This window comes from Cupressus sempervirens, chromosome 3 (genome assembly GCF_028749045.1).
Source record: "Cupressus sempervirens isolate cs-2001-9-10 chromosome 3, ASM2874904v1, whole genome shotgun sequence".
Taxonomy (NCBI): Eukaryota; Viridiplantae; Streptophyta; class Pinopsida; order Cupressales; family Cupressaceae; genus Cupressus; species Cupressus sempervirens.
In genome coordinates, this window is record NC_143120.1 from 122,554,273 (window position 1) to 122,581,326 (window position 27,054).

Here is a 27,054-nt window from a genome sequence, read left to right on the forward strand (position 1 = left end):
TTTTATAGGCATTGATTTTAAAAGCAAAGTGAGGTAGGAGCAATGAAGTAGAAACTGCTAAAGAGTCGGCTCAAATTTTGAGATTGAAGAAAAACTTCAATTGAGAAAGCATTGAAAGATTCTAGTTCATCCCAAACCAAATTCCTATAATATTTTAACCTATCATTCTTGATAGAGTATTGGTTTCTTACTTTCTTTACTATCAATTTAGCATCACCTTTAGCTATCAACTTTTTTAGTCATTTTTACTTGGCTTCTTGTAGTCCCAACAACAACACTTCGTATTCCATTATATTATTACTATTATTGAAATTTAATTGAAAGAGAAAGGAAAAGACTCTCCTTAAAAAGGGATCATGACTACCCCTAGCACAAGATCCTAAGTTGGAATAACTACCATTAAACTCCATTGTCCATAATTTCTTTGATATAGAGTCATTAGAAATTGCTTCAAGTTCATTATTAGAAAGAGTCACATAATTCCCAAATTAAAATTCTTCATATAGCATCTAAGCTTTAGCGTTGTCAGAAGGTACCATAGTATATTTATTTTTTGGCTCTGTTTCCAATTTGATCCTCCTCTTGCCCCCTAGGATCAGTGCCTCTAACCAATTTACTTTGATCTCTCCTCCCATATCTTTTCCATAGTTAGTAGGGATATCGACACCAATATTGTCAATTTTAACCTTTTGTTCAGCCATGCAGCAAGAACAACTTGCACATCTTTAACTTGTCACATGGGTGGTACTTGTTTCCCATCCATGGAATAACATCATCCAAAGGTTATTGTAAGGGGGGAATCAAGAGCTTTAGCAACATGGGAAGGCATAATTTTATCAAAGGCTCCTAAGTCTATAATGCGGTTGCTAAGCTTCTGGTCATTCAATAAAAAAGAGATGTAAAAGAATTAGGTTTCTTTTCTTCTACTTCACTTTCCACTGCATGGATACAAGATTCATTATTATATTCTTGTCGTGCAGCTTCAAATATGAAAGTAGTATTGTCAAGGGTTGTTGGAACTTTAGCTGTATTGGGTTCATTGAATTGGGAGAACTGTGTTCCCTTTTCACATTTTGAACTAGTTTGTCCAGTTCTTTAGGATTCATCCATAAATATTTAGCTAGGGAAATAGAGATGGTGGATGATTTTCATAATTCAACAATGTCAAAGATAGAAGGATTGGTGTTTGATTCCATTTTAGACAAAATCCTAAAATGTGAACTTTTGGTATTTGGGGAGGGATCATTGAGTATCTGATCTTTCCCTTTATAATTTGTGCCAGCAACATTAGCACCTATGTTAAATTTCTGACCCCTTTGATTTCTCATAAGAATGACACATGCAGGGTCCTGTAATGTTACTAAAATATCTCCTTCTCTATCTAAGTCAGATTCATACTCCAAGAAATAAAATCTAGAGTTTTTAGCTTTTGTTCATTCATTTTCCACTAGGTGTTCTCCGATGATGACATCCCTTGTTGCATTGATTTGAATGCATCTCAACAAATTAGGATATGTTCGACCATCATGATCCATGGTTAGATGAAAAGAAAATATAGTTTCTTTGGGAAATTCTTTGATTTGTAACCTTTTTTGAGGTGCGGTCAGAAAAGTAGTCTTTCCATGGGTCGAGTTGTGTTGTCTCTGAATAATGCTTTGGTAAGGAGACTACTATGGCATGCCATCTTTATTTTGTTGTCATTTAAGCATGGTCATGTCATTCATTAACCTCTACATGAGAGGGTCTATAGGAGTAGATGTACAAGAAAACCTAGATGAATGCACTTCTCTCTTCCATTTGCCTGTTGTAATTAATGTGTCTTCCAACTAAATTGTCTATCTCTAAGTAGCGGCTAGATCAACTACTGCATATTTTAGCAAATTTAAACTTATGTTTGGTGGAACAACATTCAGAAAGAAAATATTTTGGTTTTCACCATTAGGTCAGGAGGTTACAAGAATTCTTTGCAACAACCTATTGAACTTGGCTACAAACTCCCTCATAGGTTCATGAATTTCCTTTTTCAACTAACTTAATTCAAGTAATAGGATGCATTCATTATTAGGAGTTTTAAATCTAGTTTCAAAAGCTACTTTTATATCATTCCAATTGCTTATGGAAGCTTGAGGTAAATTATTGAACCAGTCTATCGTTGCATTAGTGAGTGTCTAGACAAAAAGTTTCACTACTATCTCCTAAGTAGATACACTAATAACACCACATTGTTGACATTAAGGTCAATTTGTCTATTAGTGACTTAACACTTAGTTTGTTGGTTTTAGTTGCTATTGAGATGATCAATTAGACTACAGTTCATGATGAGCTTCATAGTATCTACTGAGCATCTAAGATAGTTTATAGTATTGCCCCAGTGTAGAAGAGTCTCCCAAGCTTTCCAGTGTAAGTGAATAAGATCTTAGTATTAACCAAGCTCTACAGTGTTGAACAAATATAACAGTGTCTACCGAGATCGTAGTGTTAACAAAGTGAATTTAGTGTTGATCGAGCCATGCAGTATCAACTCAGTAATTCAATATCTACCAAGTTTCTCAGTGTTCACTAAATCATACAATGTTGATGAAGTTCTTGCTACTCAAAGTGATCAATATGGACCGAGCTTCAACTTCAATTGAGTGCTAAAGTCTATCAAGTATTGATAGTGTTTACCAAGTTTAGAACATCACCAAGTTATCTTCAGAACCCGAGTTATAGAAATGGGATGACTTTGTGAATTATGATGAATTTCGTATTTTAGCTGACTCCAAAAGGTAATTGAGTGGATTAATATATATGTAATACATTGTATCATATCCAAATATAGAATGTATGAGAATAAGTAAGAAGTAGATGAGTACAAATTGAAGAAGGCTACAAGCAGTATATGGAAAAGTAGTGACTTATCTATCATAGTCAAGGGATCTTTGTAATTCAAGGAATCTCATTCACCAAATCAAAGTTGTAGATCAGAGATTAGCCACTGGTTCATCCTAATAGGTGCATCAGTAAAATCATTTCACAAGGTTGACTTAACGGTCTTATTCAAAATCTCCAAGCAAAGTGCATCACTACAACATTTGCGATCAAATTGTGATGACAATTTGCAACGATGGTGTAATTTATGATGATTTCCATTTTTTTTTTGCAATTCTCCCCGACATCATTGTAATAGAGACATTGGAGTCACAATTGTTACACCCTCGCAAGCATAAACAAAAAAAAATACAACATAAATCATTTTCTATTTGTTTTGATTGTGGAGATTTGTGCATGAAAGAGGTGGAGAGCCCCAAATGAGGGTGGAGAGATGTGAATGTTGTCGTGCCCTTGTGATCAGTGCATTTGGTTGTTGTGCCCTTTTGATCTCTACATTTCATTATTGTGTCCTTGCTCTATAATTTCATTGTCATGTCGTGCCCTTGCTCTATGATTTCATTGTCATGACATGCCCTTGTGATCTACGTGCCCTTGCTCTGTGATTTTTTTCAAGGGTGAGAAGAGGTACATATGTAAATGTTTTTTCCTTTTATTTGTAAACATGTTATGTCTTTATATTTCCTTCTAAACATGTATCTATTTATGTAGTCATAAGTATCTATTCTAAGGTACTTATTACATATTATCTCACAATAGAAAAATTGATCTAGCTGCATACATATTCCAAAATCCAAATAATAAAACAATAAAACTCACTCAACCCGTGCTAAGCGACTTACCTCAAGATCCTGCACAAAAATAATGCAAGCCATAAAAATGGGCATCGTTCACAAATTTTTTTACAAAAACATACCATAATAGATATTTTTAGAAAGAAACAAGCCATATCCCAAGTAGATTGATCTGGTTGCTGATTGGCTGGGTTGATTACAAATTCATGTAGAACTGTCATTAGATTAGGTACAATAAAATGAATAGTTAGCTTTACCAAAAATGATCCAGTTGCATACATATTCCAGAATCCAAATAATAAAACAATAAAACTCACTCAACCTGTGCTAAGGGACTTACCTCAAGATTCTACACAAAAATAATGCAGACCACAAAAAATGGGCAGAGTTCACAAGAAATTTTACAAAAACATATCATAGTAGATATTTTTAGAAAGAAACAAGCCATAACCCAATTAGATTGGTTTAGTTGCTAATTAGTTGGATTGATTACAAATTCCTATAGAATTGTCATCAAATTGGGTACAATAAAATGAACAATCAGCTTTACCAAAAATGATCCAGCTGCATACATATTCTAGAATCCAAATAATAAAACAATAAAACTCACTCAACCTATGGCAAGTGACTTACCTCAAGATCTTGCACAAAAATAATGCAGACCACAAAAAATGGGTAGAGTTCGCAAGAAATTTTACAAAAACATATCATAGTGGATATTTTTAGAAAGAAACAAGCCATAACCTAGTTAAATTGGTCTACTTGTTGATTAGTTGGGTTGATTACAAATTCTTGTAGAATTATCATCATATTAGGTACAATAAAATGAACAATAAAGGGTATAATTTAGATCATGTGTATTATAGGTTTTTAACACATAATCTAATTTTTGGTAGGTTCTATTCTAATTCAAGTTGGAAGATAATTATTTCTAATTTGAAACTTTCAATTCAAAGGATTAATACAATTATTGATAGGGAAAACTTCATATTAGATTAGGAACCTTATCTTTATGACTTGTTCTTATAGAAACTCTTGATTTTCATTAGATACCTCTCCTTACATCTATAAATTTTTCTATATACAATATTATTTTCTAAGAAAAAGAATTTGGATAGTAATATTATTAATTTTCTATTTACAACGTACTCACCATATATGGTTGAAACCACATGGCTTCAACTTCTAAGATAAGCATTATCTTTCCATCATTTAGAAGAAACAACATAATCTTGTGCATTATAGTTAAGGGTAATTATTTCTAGTGATGTCATATGTTTGAGACTAGTACTCCTAAACATAACTATCTCCTCAAAAATGATTGCCCTTGGATATTTCTCATTATATCTCAATGTATTCTCTCTCACTAAGAGTCATTTTTTCTATGTTTCTAGCTTATCTTCTGGTATAGATTTTAAGTTTAGTCTCTTTGATGTTTGATTTTTTTAGAGTTAGATGATAGTTTTCTATTATTATTTTAATCATATAGAATCTATTCTTTAAGTTTTTCCTTTCTTCATCATGGACCATATTGACCGAATGATAAAAATATCAATATTCATAATAGATCAATTTGGATAGTACATGGGGATTTTTGCATCCTAGACTAGAAACCTTCCCCTTTTTTTGGTCTATCATGAGGGTGAAAACCCTTAGTATACACTAGAAATGGTTAATGCTTCTTGTCCTTCAATATACTTTTCTCATAGAGATTATTTATCTTTATGCCCTACATTAGATATGAAGGTATTGTGTGTATTAAGATTATTGGATAATCATCCATATTTATAGGAAATGATTTTACTTTATTTAAAAGTTAGTTTGGACTATCTTTTATACTTTCAATTCTTTGGGTTTTGTTTCACATTTTTTTCCATTTTAGTCAAGATATCTGTATAATGTACAATTGATCTATATCAATATAATATGGATCAATTTAAATTAGGTCCAAGTATGGAAATCATTATTAAGCTTCATGGACCTACATGAAATAGTATTTGATGGGTGTATAGTAGAAATCATAATCAAGGAATGTTGTTGTCTATGTATTTTTTGGTCCTAAGAGTAGTTTATCAAAAACTAGGAAAGGAGTTCACTTTTAATCTTGAAAATAAAGAGTTCCCTTTGACATTGCATCAATGTTTGTTGCAATGGTCTATATGGTGGGAGCAAAAACATACATCGTAGAACTTTTATGCACGAGAATTTTTTAGAACATGTATTTAGGCAATTTAGAAAATGATGCAAGGACGGTGTATATTAAAACTAAAAACTCAAACTTAAACATACAACAATCCTTGCTCAGAGTTACACATAGAAGCAGTATAAATATCACATGAAACAATGGAAACAAGATCCGTATAAGACTAGGCAATTGGAAGCCACACCGGTGTAATAATTAAAAGAAGTTTATCAACATTCCTGAATGTGAGGCCTTTTAGGCTTCAACCATATGCAAGGAATTCATGAAGTTAGAATCCAAATTCACATCCTATCCTTCTTCTCTATATATTTTATATCATTCCCTACTGCTTTCTATCTCTAGCCAAGCTTCTTATATAGCCAGTTAAGCCACTAGTCGGCTAGTCAAGCATTTAATTATATATAGGTCTAGCCTAGGAAGAGTAAACCAAAACCAACACTAAATGAAACATAAATATTTGAGCACTCATAGGTGGATCAACACGTGTCATAGGACTCAGATCCTAACTTTGAAAAATGTCATGTTAACATAAGAAATTGCACCAAAAGAAACAACACTCCATGTTAGAAGGAAAATATAGGAACAAAGACCACAAAGAACGGTTCATACTCAAGAAATGCAAACAATTAATACTTGCACTCTTAGAAGAAGGATGAAGGATAGATCCCCATCATCATGGTAACCACACACAACATGAAACCATAGCAGCAACGACTAAGTCACAAACAACAAAGTGGTACAGAAAATAAGAAATATTTTTGGTTGATACAAGATTTCTCAAAGACCCAAGATGATCTTACATTAGACACCTGGGGTTAATAAAGAACCAATGTCCACATCAAGCATCAGACACCGGGGTTTAATAAAGACTTGTTCCTATAGAAACTCTTGATTTTCATCGGATACCTCTCCTTACATCTACAAATTTTTCTATATACAATATTATTTCCTAAGATAAAGGATTTGGATAATAATATGATTAATTTTCTATTTACAACATATTCACTATTATGGTTGAAACCACATGGCTTTGGTTTCTAAGATACATTGGCCCAACAATGGAAGCCAAGGATGTTGAAGAATAACTTCAGTGAAGAGTTAAGTGAAAGGAATTGAAGAAGCAAGTTCTACTTCTGTGTAAATGAGATAATCACAAGGAGCATTCCCTTGTAGAAGTCTCTACCACAATGGAATTACCTCTAAAACTCTAAACATATTGAGACATATTTTTTGGTCAACATTGAGGCCCTTTCAAATGATGATCAAATAGGGCCCTATGGTGCAAATGTCTTGGATATTAATTTGAGCACCCAAGATCATGATTAGGGACTCACAATCATGAAGATGAACTAGGTGAGGTCACCTCTCTAGCATGGCTATCAAAGTTAATGTGATGGGGACAAATAATAATAGCCCAACCCATTAGGATTTATCAAGGTAGATCTAATATCAACACCATGTTCTTTCTTTTGAGCTAACAATTCTTCAGGTGCATTTTCTTGTAAAACATTAATTTTGTTGAACAATTATAAACTCTTATTTTCTATTACCATTGATGGGATTCCCTTGAACAAAATAAAAATGAAGAGGCATAAATACACCAATTTTTTCTTTCAAAACCATATGCATAGATATAAACATTAAGTACAACATGTCCAATATTTTTGTAGATATACACATTAATTATACGAAACATTTCTTTTAAAACCATATGTGCATATATAAACATTAACTACAACATGTCCAATATTTTTGTAGATAAACACATTAATTACACCAAAAAAAATTCAAAACCATATGTGCAAAGATAAACATTAAGTACAACATGTCCAATATTTTTGCGGGTATACACATTAATTACACCAAATGTTTCTTTCAAAATCATATGTGCAAATATAAACATTAAGTACAACATGTCCAATATTTTTGTAGATATACACAAATTAATTACACCAAATGTTTCTTTCAAATCCATATGTGCAGATATAAACACTAATTACACCAAATGTTTCTTTCAAAACCATATGTGCATATAGCAACATTAAGTACAACCAATTTAATAATGGTACATGAAAAAGTTATGATTCATGTTAACTTATTTAACTTATTTAGTAACTTATTTGATAATGACTAATGTTTATGTATAGATGTCTTATTTATGTTCTATTGAATGTTCTAATGAATCTTATGTTTGAATGTTAATGTGAATGTTCTAATGAAACTAATGTGTTAATGAATGTTATCATGTGATAATTCATGAATGTTACATTTTATTAATAGAATGAATGAATTTTAGATGTTGATGGGAAATGTAGATGTTGGTGGTGGGGGGCGGTGTGGGGCCAAATGAGCTTCCACCTTCATGTGGTTGGCCCTGATTAGTCAAGAATATTAAACTATTGTATAAATCAAGTGAACCTCAACATTAACATATGATTGCACGACAAATAATTGTGTGAATCCCTTGGTTTCAGGCAATGCAGAAGGACACCATAGTCAAACTCATTTATTTATGAAATTTAGTTGCAATATATGAAGTATTCAAAAGAATAGATTTCTATGAGATTACCTCAAATTATTCCTCTCTAAGGTATTCTATTGTTCCTATTTATCTACATTCATGTTCGATTACATTTGATAACTTTTGTTGTAAATTAGGAGACATGAAGAAGAATTTGAATAGTGGAAACAAATGATATTAGATCATTCTAAAGTATGCAATGATTCATGAACTATTCTCATTATTTCTTTTGAGTGTGGTGATATGTTAAATAATATTACAGGGAGGAAGAAAAGGATCCTAAAGTCTGGTCAAATATTTGTCTTCAAAATATGGCCAAATTAGCAAAGGCCACCACAATACATTGTGTACTTGAACCTATGTTTCATTTTTTTGATAGTAGGAAACACTAGTCCCTTCAGAATGGACTTGCATTGTGTGTTCTATATGACATGCAAAGCTTAATGGAGAAAGCAAGTAACATTTATATTTCAATTATTGTTTCCAAATGCCAAGTTCTCCTTTTCATTTTAATATTTTATGATATTTCATGCTTTTCTTTGGTCAATTCGCAAGTCATTGCAAGGTTTTCACAACTCTCATTTCATACCAAATAAAAACACCACAATGACCACTCTTTAATTATAAATGCCCAAGTTGTGTGCTGGGGAAAAAATATAGACCTAATTTGGGTTTGTAAATTTATTTTACATCTTTTCAATTTGAATACAATCAAAAGAAAAATGCATTAGGAAAAGTTAGAATATAGTTTCTTACCCACAATAAAGGGCATAATTCTCCATCCACCCTTATAAGACTCTTTCTTTTGCATAGCATAATCCCCAATTCTTGAACGTGAATCTTCCTGCATTCTTAATGGGGACAACTACACCGATATTATCCATTGGGTCCATTACAAAAAATCTTCTTCTTGGGCATATAAAGATTGTTGTTTCACTTCAATTCATGAACAAATCATTAATATTCTTATCATAATGTTGGATTATTGAATGCAATCTGATATATTTATCCAAGCTAAACTGTTACACAATCTAATTGAGAAAAAACATTGCTCAATCAACTTCTGTGATTGTTATTCTCAAATTATTTCTACTTATTTTGAACATCAAACTCAATGCAACAAAATTTCCTTGTCAAGGTTTTGTCAAGAAACATATTTATACATATAAACAACTATCATGTTAAAATTCATCTCTCTCTCTCTCTCTCTCTCTCTCTCTCTCTCTCTCTCTATATATATATATATATATATATATATATATATATATATATATATATATATATATATATATATATATATATATATATATATATATATATATGAACAACTATCATATCAAAATTCATTCCTCTATATATGAACATATTTAAATATATATAAAGATAACTATCATGTCGACATCCATTCTTGTATATAGGGGCATGAAAGAACATGGCCATTGGAAGGCTTGCATTTGATAAATACTTTGTATGTAGGTACTTGCCTTTATGTCTTATCTCTATAGATTAAATTCATTTATTTTTGCAGGCTTTTTGAAGGATTTGGACTGAATTGTCATATATATTATGGTAAGCATGGAAGTAAAATCATTTTACTTAAGAAACTCTAAATGTTTAGTATCATAGTGTCTTCCATGGATTTTTTTTTATTAGAATTAATAACTACAGTATGAGATGTAAAGAAGCTCAAGTTATGTTTAATATAATTAATATGTCTTTTTAATATCTTATAATAGATGATTGATTTTTATCAAATATTTAGCTTTAGTACAACATATATGTATAAACTTGAAGAAGATATTCACAATATTGCACTTGTTCCCTTTTCATATGATAATTTAGACATTTTCAGTCCTTGGGATACCACTTTCTCCATTGGCTAAGTACTGAAATAAGAGTATTGCATTCTAATTATTCTTTGTGATATGATTTTAATTAATCTTTGTTGAATATTAGTTTGATCTGTGTTCTGTTTGATGAGCCTTGTCAGAACATACTAATTCAGAGATGGAATATACATGCTTGTAGAGTTCAAATCTTAGCAACCACAGGGACAACCACACCAACAGAGATTGCAACCAAAACCATATTAGAAAGAGGAACCTCCAAGAAAGAGACGAGCAAGGGAAATACATATCCCCCATTGAAACACCAATAGGAAGAGTGGACATGACATCACAAGGACCAAGGAAAGGAGCTCTGGCAACACCATCAACAACAAGAAGAGGAACTTGAACCAAGATAGAAACAACTGGAACCATCACAACGGGCTCTTGAAACATGTGATCTTCTACATAATGTTGTGAGTTATTAAGCAGTTTTTTAAGATCATAATCATAATATGTTAGTATATTTAGTACTTAAGATATATTTAGAAGAAAATAGTTAAAGTAGACCTTGTGAAATTAAGGATGTTTGCAATATTGGGTAGACTTGTAGGAAAGCAAATGGTGTGTGCTTCAGAAGGAGAAAATTTGTGCTACATGAATGAAGCTACACCACATCAAAAGGACCTTATAAAACTAATGTTAAGTTATAAAAAGGTGTGGTAGATCCCTTGGGAAATGTGTAGATAAGTAAATACAACACAATATCATGTGTCTAGACATGAGAAATAACAAACATTGAATGATACCACAAGGATAACATCTGAAGAATATGTCACATTACAAATATTTCACTCAACTCTTGAGGATACACCCATGACTAAGAAGCCAATTAAAACATATATTTTATAAAGAGAATGATTAAAAAAAACTACTAAGTGTCCTATACATTTTAGTATGTTGTTTAGACCTACACCTCATGTTTTATAAAGACAATGATGGAAAAAAATTACTATCTTCTACCTTAGAAATACATTTTACCATGTTGATCACACACGTACATTATTTAGTGTAGGTCATGCAGTTTCCTCTTTGGCCCCTCTCATGGAGATTGTGTTTGACATTCTTCTAAGTTGTCCAATTGATACTACTTCTGCTCAAGCATTTCATAGATAGTGTTGCATTTCCATTAATTTTTTATATTACTGTAGATAAGAATCCTAATGTCATGATTATTTCTCCATGTAGGAAGTCATGGATTCAACATACATTTTTTGTGCAACCTTATTTTATTGAGGACTTGACATGCAAATAGGTAGAGCACCGCTAAAAGACCACTTGGAAACATTTATCCCTACTGCGACTTTCAAAATCAGATTTCTCGTTCTATCATTGCCCTTATAAAGATATATTTGGAGGAATATTGGAGGCACAACAAGTGTAGAAAATCATGACCACAAATTTGAATCCATGGGCACAAGAATTTATTCCTCTTGTAGAACAATACATGACTCTCCCTCCACACCCATACACTTTCCCAATTACCCCTCCAGCAATGAATGCAACCTCGTTGATATCATACAATATTATTCCAGCTCCATTCCAACTACAAATAAATTATGTTCCATACATCATGAATTATATTCCATCAATATCTCCACCAAACTTCCCTCTCATGGATTGCCTAATTCCTTTTCTTCCTATAAATACTCCCTTTCCTAGTGGAAGAATATTGGAACCATCTAATTCTCTGCTCAATTTTTTGGTTTGCCCTCCTCATGAGAAGCAAGGTTTGAAGGGTCCTCCTCCACAACATCATTTTCCTCATATGCATATGTTATGATATATTGCATGTTTGGATTCAACTAAAAGATACCACAAACATTGGCTCTAAGTCCATCCAGTGAGATGTCTAGATTATCATCTTAGCTTGCACAATGCATAAACACTAAAGCATACTCTCAAAGTATTCTCATACTTTACCTACAATGAAATTAAAGTATACATAGCATGATTAAGAATATCAATCCTTCAAGAATTTATCTAGATAAGAATTTTTGAAAAGCCTTACAAACTACATTCTAGATATAAGTTCTAGCTACTAAACCATGATTAGATGATGCAAAATCTTGGAATTCTTTTTAATATTATAGCAATTTGTCACAATTGTGAAAACTTAGCCATCACACTAGTAACATTTCCATCTCATACTCATCACAACTATGATGGAAAAATTTAATAGATAGTTGTCATACCCATGAAACTACTATCGCAGTCTGTCTCACTTATGATGGCCTTTTCGATGGATGATCGTTGGCTGTATAGCAAGGGCATCGCTATTGTGACAGAGGACTGAAAATGTCAGATGTTGTAATTGTGACAGTGGCTTGTCACAATTATGACAATTTGATAATGAACTCTAGGACTCACCTTTTGCTAAATTGTGACACCAAAAGCCATCGCAATTGTGACACACAAGCTTGTCATGATTGCAATTTGTGACTCCAAAAATCTAAAGCCCATCTAATAGGAGCCAATTCTTGGTATTGTTGATTAGGTGATGGGAAACCATCACAATTCTGATGATAGTAGTGCATACTTCATTTTATGTTTGTAAATCATTTAACGAAGTGGACCTAACAATCCTTATTGCTCCTAATAGGGCAAATCACCAGAAGTGATCAATTGTAAGCCTTAATAGGCCAACTTTTAATTGCACCTGTAAAGCTTGTGGGTATTATCCCCACCCCAATTTTACTTTCTATTTTGGAAGGTTTCTAGGTTACCATATCTTGTGTCAAAGTGTTATGAATGTTTTATTACTTTCACTCTTTTATGCATGTAACTAGATCAGATTATGTGGTGATGGTTTAATTGGTGAGCTAAGTTTAAAGTTTTATTGGTTCCCAATTCACCTGTCCCCTCTCAGTCACCAAGTCTATATTACATTTCCAACACACATGTTGTGTGAAAAGTGCTCAGATGATCATTTGTAGAGATTTTTCCATCACTACTAAACTTGGGTAAAATCTTAATTGTACTCTTTGGCAATGCAGTAGGATTCACTTCTAGGTTTAGAGGATCTATATTTTTCCCCCAAGGTTGATTAACAACCATATTTGTAAATCTGAAATTTAATGGTTGGATGTTAATATAAGAGGGTATTAAAGTCTTTGGAGGAATCAAATCTTGCACAAGAGGTGATATAGAAGAAGACTTCAAGGGAGAAGTAGGTCTATTTGCAAGATTTGCTCCTTCTTTTTTCTAGTGTGTCAAAATCAGGAAGGAAGTTTAGATTTTTGAAAGGTTCAAAGTTTTCATCAAGAAATTCTTTGTCTCTCTCTCTCCTCTCGTGTATCTTTTATCAGCTAGGCTTGGATATGTTAGGTTAGTTCAAGGTCTTGTTGGGGCCTAGGCGAGTCAATCCACTACTGTTGCTTCTTGAACTATAGGTAAACCTCATAAATTCTCAACACATTCTTCTTCTTTCTCTAAGACTCTAAGAACTTATTGGAATGGTTTATTTCTTTGTCGATATTTCTAGGTGATAGAAGTTAGGTCAGAGATTTTATCTTCTTGTTTATCCATGAAACCTAAATCTATTTGCAAAATAAGTATAACATTGTTATGTGGAAGAAACATTATGATTTATTATCAATTTGAAAGATTTGGTGTTTTTCTTGATACTTTCGTAGTAGAGTTGTCAAAAATCTATTGGCGAACAGATTGTCTTCCTTTTATAAAATTTAATAACTTGCTATATGCCCAAGATGGGAAAACAATGAAGTTCACAATAGTTGGGTAAATGTTTATTAATCATTGCCCTCTAAATTTTGTGAGGTACAACTCCCTCTATTAAGATTATCAATGAATTTAGATTTTAAGAAAGATAAACATGTGAACATGCCTTTACTTGAAAGTACCTAAGGATCTCTCATGTAGTCTTAGGCACATAGGAGAAATTTAGAATTTACAAGAAAATGCAGAGATTGAGGAACACAAAGTTTTTCCAAAGTTGAAAGAACCTTGGAAAAATTTGAGCTACTCTAAATGCATCAAATGACATGACAAAAAAGAATGATAATTTCAAAATAGTAATAAATATCATATAATAACTAACACAATTATACACAAAGTAACCATCATATCCAAATTCAATCATAAAGTCTTAGACTATAATATATATCGAAAGATATATAAATGTAAGCCTTCAAGCTCAAAGTCTAAAAACCAACATTCAAATTATCCTCTTTATTTTTCACTGATTACTATAAAAAAAGAAAAAATTCTATAGACTATTAAGACTATTTTTTTCTATCTAAAAGATAACCCTTACTCATTTTTATGCTCCAGCATATATAGTTTCAATTTCTGAGAGGCATCCATCAAAATCTAGCCATCTCAGTTACAAAATAGTTATCAAACTTAACTAGTTAAAATAGTTTTCGAAAAGAAAGCTCCAAAAAGATAATTTCTATGCAACTAATTCTCCTCATTGAGCTTATCATCCTCTAACATGGCCTGTTTAACCAATTTTCATCTCCAAAAGTTCCTCACAAACTCTTGGATGACATGAGAATGTGGATTCTTTAGGCTAAGTAATTTGGATATGCAGGTGTCTTTTTGCCACTTAATTTGTTTAAACCTCTTTCTCTATCTTGGCAAGAATTCTTTGTTCAAGTACAACATAGATTTCACATTGGTTGCCATAGTAAAACTTTGAGGAGTAGGGGTGTTATTGTCTCTAATGTTCAACATGACATCTTGGAAACATTTTATTAAAGTTTGTGAATCAACATTTTTGTCCTTGAACTACAGAATACCCATAGGATTGATTATCTTCATGCCTTTTAGGACCCCCTTATACATTTCCTTTATTTTGTTCTCAATCACCTGCATTTCTTCTACAGCAGATTTATACAAGGAAACCTTCCAATTCATGTTGTTTTTCAATATGAAAATCGTTCAGGGATCCACAGTTTTCATGGGGTTTTCATAGAGGAAATTCATTATTCCATACTTCTCAACCTCTTGCACTTGCTCAACATCAGCTTTCATCTTCTTCCCACACAGGCATAAGGGTTTGGAGTTCTCCAAGTAGTACCTCCCCTTTCACATATGTAGTGATAAAATCCAAAATGAATTTACCTCCTTCTACGACAGACCCGATCCAATTGTTCATTACTTCTAAAGAGAGCTTTACTTTTTGCATTATTTTGACCAATTGTTGGCTATCAGAATAATTGGGCTCAAATTATTAGGGAACCTAAATTAAGGGGAGTGTGCCAACGTTCAACAAGGATTCAATGCATTTGGCCATAATAATGAGCAGTCACTTCAGTTCTCTTTTCTCCTGGCTACCCTTTTCTAACTGATTTAACATGTTGTTAGCTAAGAATTTAAAAATATGATTACTCGTATCCTTGTCGAGGACCCTAAAGTTCATGACTGTAACCTCAAAGTCTTCAGCTTCCACTTCATGTGTGCTTTCTTTCTTTTTGTAGGTAGCCATATCCATAGTCACTTTCCCTATGGTAGGATCTTTGATTAGGAGAGCATTGTTTTCACCTTCTTGTTCTTAGGAGTGTGAGTGACGTATTAGTGACTATTGTTGCATGCAATTAATTAATTGTGTTTTGTTTTTGATGTTACACAAATTTCATATCAATTGACAGGCAGTGCTTATTAAGCTCACTTGGTCAGTGAAGATAGTTTTCATTGTCTACCAAGCATTCATAGAATAGATGGCAGTGTCTACCGAGCTCACTTGGGTGTCGAAGGAATTGAGGCAAAAAAGAGTGTTAATCGAGCTCACTTGGTTAACGAAGGGAAAGTTGGACACAGTTAGTATTCACCAAGTTCACTCGGCTACTAAAGGATTTCTATAAGTTTAGAGTGCTAACAAAGCTTCTATTGGTTAAAACAAGAAATCAATCCAAAGTTATTTTCTATCAAACAAGGTCAGTTTACAAAGGATTTTTCTTATTTTGGCATATGAAGCTTAATTAATTTATGTATTGATTCTAGCCAACTATGATGATGAATATTGGTTATTGTATTTTGAATTTGTGTTGACTTGACAATCTAGAAGGTATAAATAAAAGGTCAAGTTGAGATTTCCAGTGTGTGTGCAAGTGTGTTGATTGAATTGAAAAGGAAAAAGAGGGAGTGAACTTGAAGGATAAGCAGGTATATTTGTGGAGTAGGAAAGTAATATTTGATCAGGAAGGATCAAGTTCAAGTAGAAAAGAGATCTAGATTCAAAAATTCAGTTGCATCACAATCAGGTCATCTCATTGTTACTCTCTAACCATTGCAGCAGTGATCTAAAATCTCTTAATAGAGTTGGTTTAACAGCCAGTTGTAAATCCTCTAATAAGGTGGAAATTCCATTGAATTGTTTTAAGACCTCTTGAAAATCCACTCCTAGCAGGGTGATTAAATCCTCTAACAGGGTCACACCTAACAGTGTATTTTGTAACCTTTAACAGGGTTGGATTCTAATAGGGCTCACTTTAGAAGAGTGAAAAATAGTAACTAGTTACATTGGTGGTTTTTCCCAAATTGGGTTTCCATGTTAAATCCTAGTGTCTCATGTGTTCATGTTATTTCTCTTATGCTTTCAAGTTAATTATTGATAATGTTTTAAGATCTGCTAAAAGTAATTCACTCTGCATTTACCAAGTTATAGCAATTTCTGTTTGATTACCATGCATCAACAACAATCAATTTTCTCAGTGTAAATTTTATTGTTGACAAAAGGAATCTGTGATTTATTTTAGTGGTAACTAATTCACCCCACTCCCCTCCCCCCCCCCTCAGTTACTCCTACTATATTTCCAACAACTATTATCTTTAACTAGCATGGAGACAGGCTTGAGGTTATGTTTCTTGTTCATTAAACTAGATAACTAGGGAGGAATAGTGCTTCTAACTTCCACCCCTTCATTTTCTTTAGTGAGTGTCACTAAGCCTGGTTAAACCACATTTCCAATGCCCACCAAATATGTGTCCATCTCTTCATTATCTGTAACTGTAAAGTTGTCCTTATCTAGCTCTAAATCCATAAGATGAGGCTTTTGAACTATTGTCTAGATTGACACCATAGACCTAGCTTTAGACCTTATTTTTGGAGTTTTTGGACGATTTGATGGTGCTACTCATTTCTTCTTCTTAGTTGTAGAAACACAATTTGCATCATCAGATGAAAGGGGAATGCAATAAGACAAATATTTAGAGAAAGAAACACCCTTTGTAGGTTTTTCAATTTATATCGCATTGGGTGATTTGGTTCTTTTCTATCATAACCAATTATTTGTATATTCCACTATGGACCTAGACCTAAGGTTTTTGTCATCTTCTTCATCTCTATCTCAATTGATCTTAGGAAGAACCTATGCAGTCACTTCTTTACAAATTGTTTCCATGATTTCTAAACCATCTTCATCAAGCCCTTTTGTTTTGAATTTCAACTTTAGCGAGGTGATTTGAGAAACTCTCAACCTTGAGTGATCTCTTTTGATGACCTCTTGTTTGTTGCTATAGTCCTCCCACAAGTCTTCAAGGTGAGGCACTGACCGAATCTTGTCTCCTAGGCCAAGAACTAGTTTTGAAAAGTTCTTTTTATAAAACCCCTTTCTTTCATGATAGAATCCTAAATTGAAGTTCAATAAATCACTCTTAGTTGTTGAAGCATTGATTATTGTATTGCAAGCCAAGGAACCAAGCTTAATTGGGAATACAAACTCCTATTTTTGTCATGAAGGTTATCTTTAACCACATAAAACATTTCCCTACATATTTTGGCTAGAACAAAATAATCTAGAGCATACCTTGGTAATTTGATTGGTTGTTCCTCAAAACTTCCTGTTCTCAAGTAGCTGAACCTAGGAAAATTGATGTAGAAACTTCCATAGCTTTGAATGAACACTTGGGCTTGTAGGGACATCCTCTAGAATAAGGTTTTAGTGAGGTGAAGATGCAAATTTCCTAGAAAGACATCATGCACTTTCCTAAAATCCTCCATTACTCTATCTTTCCTTAGCAAAGGGTAATACTGATATACCATGATGTCTTCACGCCAAGGTTCATGAGGAATTGCAGTGAGATCACACATGTATGCAAGAAAATAAGTTAAATAGGAAGACATGTAAAATTCTTTCTTGGAGGCTTGTGAATTCTTGAGTTGGTTCCTAAATGAGTTGGCTATCAACTCGACCCAATTAAGGAATTATTTACCCATCAAAAAAATGTCTATATAGTGAAATATCCATTCTTCAAAAACAAGAACATCAACCAACCCTTTGGCCCTATGTAAAAAAATTATCAAGTTGTGTATATGAGGCTTCATGTGATCCTTTTGTATGAGTTGATGAAATCCAACTCTATAGCTCACCAAGATCACATGCATGCAAATAACTTGTCGAAGGGAAACCAAGAAGGAAGAGGTGGAGCTTGGAAAAACACTAAACGGACTTGAGAGAGAAGATATTGCAAACAAGAAAAATGTATTTACAATGAGAATGAGATGTTTTGTGAAAATACAATGAGAGAGCCCAAATATAAAGGCCTCATGGAAGCTTGTGGAACAAGTTGGAAGGTGGTAGAAGATAAGGTTGACAACTAAGCATACGTCCACAAAATGGTGGAACATGCTAGAAGGGAACAAACTCCTATGTTGTCAATAACTCGTCACTACAACTATTAAATAAATGCATTGACCTAAGTAAACTTAAGTAAATAGAATAATTAATTAATTATTAATTATTTACTCTAACAACCCCCTTAAGTGCAGCTTAGGGGAATGCCTTAAGCTCACAAAAACTAAGATGAAATGCAGAATGGGTCTCGAAAATGAGGCCATGTTAGGTACCCATGTACAATGCAAAGAAATGCAACCTCTGAAAATGGGGAAAGAGAGAAAACCACGTGGGAAAAACCCTCCCCGAAAAAGAGGTAAGAACCTAGTGAAGGACTGAAGAAATCTCCAACTAGAGGAATGTCCCAGAAAATAGGAACAAGGAAAGATCATAAAGAGCATCACTGAAGCATGAAGAAGTTGCAAACTCTATCATCAGAAGAAACTACTGATTTGAAGAACCTCCATGGAAGAAGAAGGCATGAACCGAGCATGTCTATAGGGTAGATGATCCATCTCATCAAAATGCATAGGTAGCCAGCCACTACAATCGCCTAGCATATAGGATCAACCACTAAATACATAGCTCACACTATTGAACCATTGAACCATAGAAGCATTAGAACACCAGAATAATCCCCCTTAATGCAAATGGGGTGAGATGATAGGTAACTAAGAAGGTAAGCCAAAATCCTTCGTAGATAGAACCAAGAATGACAAGAGAGGTGAAGGGGTACAAACACCTATAAAGACATAGTCACATCGATGTTGCATGGGGCAAAAAAGGAAGAAGGCACAAAAGTGGAAAACAACTATCCCCCTATGGTGTTTTATAAAAATAGTGCAAGTACAACTATCTCAAAACAACATTCATGAACCGAAATGTAAGAGTGGCACTTTATCTTAGTGTGTTTACATAAAGATGTTCCCTAATGATAGCTACAATGATCAAAAAAGGAAAAAAACTGATACAAAAGATAGTACAACCTAAAATAAAAGATCCCATGTTGTAAAAATGATCCTCAGACCTGGAACACCCAAGATATCCACCATAGAGAAAAAATTCCAAAAACATGATAGAAAGAGCATGGGACAGAATCTAAAAGAAATGATAGTATTTCTGAAAATATGACAAAACCAGCTTTCCAAAACTATAACGTTTTCAAAAAAAGACATGGGATGCAAAAGATAAGCTTGTTGGAGTTAAAAATAGAACTTCAAACTTTAATTACAAAAATGAGCAACTAAACTAAATCAAAACATGAAAATAGCTACACCAATATCTCTGTCTCAAAACTAGCTTTCTGGAGCTTCTTTTGGATCAAAAAAATACCTCTGTATGCTCAAGTTATGGCTAAAAAATTGCAAGTGGGTCAAAAAAGACCTTGGAGAGCCTGTAGGTGATGTTGATACAGCACTAATGTCAGCATCTTATGGAAAAAAAGAAGCCACATGGCATCCACATCGTAGAGTGCTGATGTGTCAGGCTGATGTGGCAGGGGCCACGTGGTAGATGCCAACATGGTGCCATGGCACATGGCAGCCGTAAAAAGAGCCAACTATCCTATAGAAAATGCCACGTGGGTGAGGAGTGCAGAGAGCAGTAGAGGTGGTGCAACCTGATGCAAGCCGTAGAGGAGCCATGAAAAAGGGTTGCGCCGCAGGCTGCCATGGACAATGGGCAATGGCCATGCTAAGGTGTAGCTATGGTGGTCCTACATCAGTGCGATCGACTGTGGCAGCTGCCAGGCTACACGCTGGCTGCGGCTAGCTAGTGTGGCCACCGGGCAACGGTGTATGAATATTGTTTTTTTTTTTAAATTCACTCTATCCATTTGTACGGTAGGCCAAACCAAAAAATTTTGCCTTCTGGAGCTCCTATCACCAAATTGGACAAATTTTATGTGAATCCTAAATGTAAATGGTGTTTTGGATCCAATGGCAGCGTTTGTTTAGGACCAAAGTGCTCCAAAAAAATGCTCTTCCCTTGGATTGAAGAAAAATGCACCAACAAACTAGGGTTTGTGTCTCTGAATCGTGGCTTCAAAAAACCTTCGAACAAGAAGCAGAAGGGAGGCTCTGATACCATATAGGAGTCGATGAAATCCAACTCCATAGCTCACTAAGATCACCTACATGCAAATAACTTGTCAAAGGGAAACCAAGAAGGAAGAGGTGGAGCTTGGAAAAACACTAAACGGACTTAAGAGAGAAGATATTGCAAACAGGAAAATGTATTTACAATGAGAATGAGATGTGTTGTTAAAATACAATGAGAGAGCGTGAATATAAAGGCCTCATGGAAGCTTGTAGAAAAAGCTGGAAGGTGGTAGAAGATAAGGTTGACAACTAAGCATATGTCCACAAAAAGGTGGAACATGCTAGAAGGGAGCAAACTCCTATGTTGTCAACAACTCATCACTACAAATATTAAATAAATGCATTGACCGAAGTAAACTTAAGTAAATAGAATAAATTATTAATTATTAATTATTTACTCTAACACCTTGGTGGGTACTTTAGGTAGTCTTGAACCTCCTCCATAAAATGATCATATCCACTTCCTAGCCATCTGATTATGGAATTTTGGAGGGTCTTCTCAGAATTGGACCAAGGACTGAGTGGGGCTAAAGCTAGCAAAGGAGGACTTTGGTAATATTAGAACAAACAAAATGGTCTCCTTGTTAATGGACAACAAGGGCTCATCATTTTTATTTAGTATGCTCTTAATTTTGACATCATAATGATCTGGACAATATTAGAGTAATTATGGGATTAGCAATGCAGGAGGGAAGGTGGTTGCTTCAAGGAACCCATTGATTAAAACCTAAAGACATCATTTAACCTATGCTTGTTCCAAAAAAATATTTTGTAACTTTTCAACCATGAACCCCATTAAATTTGCATCATAAGTTATAGGTCCTCAACATTCAAGACTAGAGGTATTTCTAAAAAAGTGCATAATAGACTTCATTTCCTCAATACAAAAATGAGCTTTCCAAATCTTCCCTCTTTGAAGAAAAATGATATTAAAGAAGCAAAAAGGAAAAGTTTGCAACCCTCACCTGTAAATAGTTGAAACCCAAAATACTTATCTTTCTTCGCCTGCCACTTTGCTCTTGATTTTTTATAGAATAGAATGAAAATAAGGTCAGATCTCGCTTAAGAAAGACATACATACTAGGGGAAAGTACCACTAAATAATTAGGCTTTAGTGATGAGATCATTGTGGGCTAGTTACACACTTAAAGAAGTCATGATGTCCTTTTACTGAATTCTCATTTGAGAAAAGTGTCATCATCATCATTAATATACTTCTAACAACCCAAATTTAGATCTCCCACTTATGCCACTAGGTCATCATTTATACTCAACAGTACTGATTCTGAGGAGGCCTTAACATGATCATTAGGATGTCACCTTTCATGCCTTTGAGACAACAATCCTATCAAATATTTATTTTTACTTTCCAGAGCCAATTTTCAGTGTTAGAACTTCTTTGAACCTCAGCGCAAAGTGGTTTGAAGTGGTTCAAAGGTAATTTGATGACATATGTTGGAGGTCCCTCTTGAAAAACAAAATTTATTCCAAAACCTTTGATGGAACTAGTTTGAACTATTTTGAATCTTGGTTCAAAGAGGTTCAACGCAATTCAAAATAATTGACCACAAGAACTTCACAACAGAGTCCAAATCTTACGTCTAAACTAAAGTAATACCTTGCGAAAATTAACACATTTCATGGGAGGAAGACTCTGGCAAGGGAGAAGGAAATGATCAAAGGGGAAAACTAGGTTCAATGACGTAGATAGAGAATTAATAATGGTGACTCAAAAACTCAAACTAACACATATATTCATTTATCATCTAGCTTCCTAAATATTTCTTCCTAGCTTGAAAATGAGTTTTGAGATTCTATACTCAATTACTCATACACCTTATTCCACTTTTTATTTTTAGATTTATGAGAGGTAAGTTTTGTAATCAAATAAGAGGTATTGATAGTATAACACGTTGCCAAGGACCCAAAAGAAATTAACCTAAAGTTTCACTAAGTTTGCCAAACATTTTTTTTTTAAAGATAATAATAACAAGAGAAATGAAATAGTGGAAGCAATAATATACACAGAAACACATACCATAAACAAGTTACAATTCTTAAGGCTACCATGATGTTGAATCACATTTAACTTTAATTAATACTAAAACCAAAATATATCACATCCACGTTAAAGAATAGCTACAAGTACAAATCCATTTAAATTATATACAACTTTCACATATGCCACTTGTTAATAATCAAAATGCATAATCATCCATTGTACAGGTTACGGGATATGAAAGGCTGAAAGAATACACATCATAAAATAGATTACATCGTCTCTTTAGGATCCATGAAATAAAATGCAGTACAATAGGTATAACTATCCCTCATAGTACACAAGAATAGAATGAAAGGAAATGCAGAATAGGGAACTCTAGCCATGACATCGAACTGACAGATCTCAATGGTAAAAGTAAAAAACACTACCACCCGACCTCATGGTAACCCAAAAAGGTCCACTCCCACCATACTAAGGAGATAATTTCAAGTCCCAAACATGATAACAATCCCAAAAGCCAAAATTAACATCTAGGTCAAGGAAAACCTGAAAGCAATCTAACTCAAGGTACCAAGATGCAAGTGACATCTAAACCTAGAGGAAAACAAAGACATGTAGGAAATCTACTATGTAAGTGGGCAAGTGTCATCGCATGAACCAACTTTGAGGTTACCCTAGTAGCCTTTTAATACTCTAGAACCCCTAGTGTTTCTATGCGGCATTGGTATCCTTTCGTACAGACAAGGCATACTAACAAAGCAAGGTTGCAACCAAGCATCCTCTCTACTCCCATCCTAGGTCGTACTAGCGCTCGAGGCATGGGCGAGGAAAAACAATGATTTTTATTAATTCATTTTACTATCATTTAATAAAATGTTATCACTTATTAAAATAACCTATAATGGGTTATTTGTTAGCCTCTTTAGGGCCTCGGCCTCCATTGCAAGCCACTTCCCAACATAACTTATAGATAACCTAGCCTAGGCTCAACAAAAGAAGAAAGTCTCATATGACCATAAATACTCTTCAGTCCTTAAGCAAGCAACTGGAAATTAGTAAAAAGACAACACTGATCAAAATTAAAAAATTTACCCATACAATCATCCTAATAGGACTAATTCAAAATCAAGTACATATTTACAAAATCATGACATCACAAGATATCATCAAAACAATAACTCTCGGCCTTTGGTAGACATCTTGAAACTGGTCAACACACTAAGTCAAACCCAAACCTGACATACAAGAAGACATACAACATGCAATGTAGTTTCATAGTTTTGTTTGGTTTTGAAAACACACAGATTGAGTTAGTAGTAGGGTTCAAGTTTTCGTCTCGTTGTAAGTTTTCAGTTTGATAAAGTTTACAATTTTTGAATTTAATTTACATATACAATTTTATAATACATTAATTCCAATTTTGATTAAATATTATTAAATTTTAATCAATAATCATTAGACTATTAAAGATAATAATTATTGATTTATTAATAAAATAATAACTATTAAAATAAAACAATAATAATATTGTTGTATTTTAGCATTTAATAACTATAGACATTTATTTAATTAAATCTAACGTGTAATAATAAAAATATTTATTAAATATAACATTTAATAAAAATGTTATTAAATAAATTTAGATTTAATAAAATTAATAATAAAATGAAACAAATTTTTAAAAATAATTTATTATTTGTTTTTGTTTTTAAAGCCCATAGGTTGAATTGTTGTCGCGGCAGCTCTACTGAAGCAACATCAAAGTATTGCCTATGGCTAAACTTCTTGTCATGACAGTAGAGTTTGTCGTGCAATTGCCATTATTCTCTCTATTATGTGGGTGGGGGGGAGAATAAAAAGATAAGGGGTAGGTGGGGGGTTGTTGGCCCTGTCGACCCATTTCATTATTATTATTTTTTAAATTATTTTTGGTTTATAAAAACAAACAATACGCTCTTCTGAAACAATTTTTTTATATAATTTTTTTAATATAAAAACTACAAAATTAGATCTAATAGGAAAAACCCCACTAACCATTTAGGTTTTGCATTTTGTAGAAATTAATTTAATCTTCCCAAACCCTACGTGATTAAAACATTGTATTTAATTAACAAAACAAGGGTTTCTAAATTCTCAAAACTCATATATAGACAATTTTGAAATGAAGAACAATGAAAGTATACGAGAAGGGTTTTAATTTAATTAATTTGTTCACAAACAAAATCAACAATAGAAACCAATAAATTGCAGCACAATAATATCAACCAAATCTAGAAGTTCGAGAATGGATTTATCTAGGTACAAAGAAGACATGAAATCTAGGAATGGAAAACTACTGCACAAATTAACTACAAGATTCTACCTAAATCTTATGCTAATTCGACAACACACGGAGCATACAGATATTTCCCTTTCTAAAAACCTCCTTTTTCTGAAATTGCTCCCCTAAAACCCGGTTCTAGAGAGATGAACTCTAAATTGTTAATAAAGAGTTTTTCCCCATTTTAGGGCTTTGATTTTGCAATCACATGAAAAGCCCTTTACCTTTATTATTTAATTATATTTTAATATTCATGCACAACCTTTTTTCCATTTAATTAAAATATCTTTATTAAATAATTTTCTTTCTCTCTTTAATTAATTCTTGAGATGTTTTTGATAAAAATATTTATTAACTTAAGTAATAATAATATTTGGCATTTATTTAAAAAAATTAAATAAATATTATTATGCCCAAATTTAGACTTTAACTAAATCTTTAAATTTAATTCTTTCATTTAATTAATTTCTCAATCAATATATAATTAAATATCAAATTTTCTTTATAAAATTTATATTAAATTAAATCATTAATTATTCTTTTAATTTGATTTAATTATAATAGAAAATAATCATAGACCCACAAGACTGAAAAGAAAACCCATAAAAAAGTACAGAAAACTAGATCAAACTCAAGGTTATAATCATGAATTTACATCACTTGATGAATTCAAAAGGTAGACAACTCAGATTCTTGCCCTTATTTTTATGACAAATGGTTTAAGGATAGGATTCAAACTCAAGAGTTATCTCCCCTCTCTTACCATTGAGATATTGTGATAGGGTAGACTCATCCTGGCAATTCAAGGAAGTTGATGCCTGATACCTGTAATCTACATAAATTCCACGCATGTAATACACACATATTCTAAACTAAACATGCAATGATAGGAAGTGGTGCATCATGTAGATCCCGACGAGCAGGTGACTACGATTGCCTCTCTCAACCATATCATAAACATCATACATAAAATAAAACATACAGGTACACCATACATGTGCAAGTATGGGGTAAGTATCCATAGAAAATACATATAAATAATCCATCTAACTAACATCATAAAATAACTAAAATCATTATAAAGAAGAAATAACTAGTATCAAGGTAACTCATCATATAATCAACTAAGTATGAAATAATATCCAACAATCTGGAAAACAATGTCACTGATCATCAAGCATAAACATAAAGCTCACCTAAAAGAGTTTAGCAATAATAACTAAAAAGTAAACTAGGGGTAGGCACTATAGATAGAGTAAATTTGAAGTGGTTGAGTCTATTTCTTTTATAAACATATTCATTTATCATCTAGTTGTCTAATTATTTCTTCCTAGCTTGAAAATGGGCACTTTGAAATAAAGAAGACACACATTTGATGTCGCTTTAGTTAAGACGTGTAAATTTTTTTCTCATGAATGTGACTTTACTACATGTGTCTCATTCTAACAATTTTAATAGTTTTCATTCTGACCTCTATTTTTGTTATGCTTAAACTCACATGTCTTGTTTTTATATATCTTTTTGGTCCTATATTTAGTATTTTTTTTTTTGGTTCTCTTACTAGCCTATGATAGTCATAGGGACTAGTTTGTTGGACATTTTTGTCTGCATACTTATTATTTCTTTGTCTCATATTGTTCATCAACCATTTCATTTGGAGACTAAGAGCCTTAGTAGTGGAAACTACAATTCAGGAAAATTTAGGGAGGCATAGATAGAGTTCTCGCAAGCCATGCAAACCCAGTATGGGTATGTCACTTAAGTCAAATCATCTTGATC

The 27,054-nt window shown here is 33.0% G+C and overlaps 1 pseudogene; it reads right to left on the bottom strand.

Annotated features, from left to right (window-relative positions):
* The window catches only part of LOC149565081 (protein CTR9 homolog), a 172,429-nt pseudogene that overhangs the window by 66,608 nt on the left and 78,767 nt on the right, over positions 1 to 27,054 (bottom strand).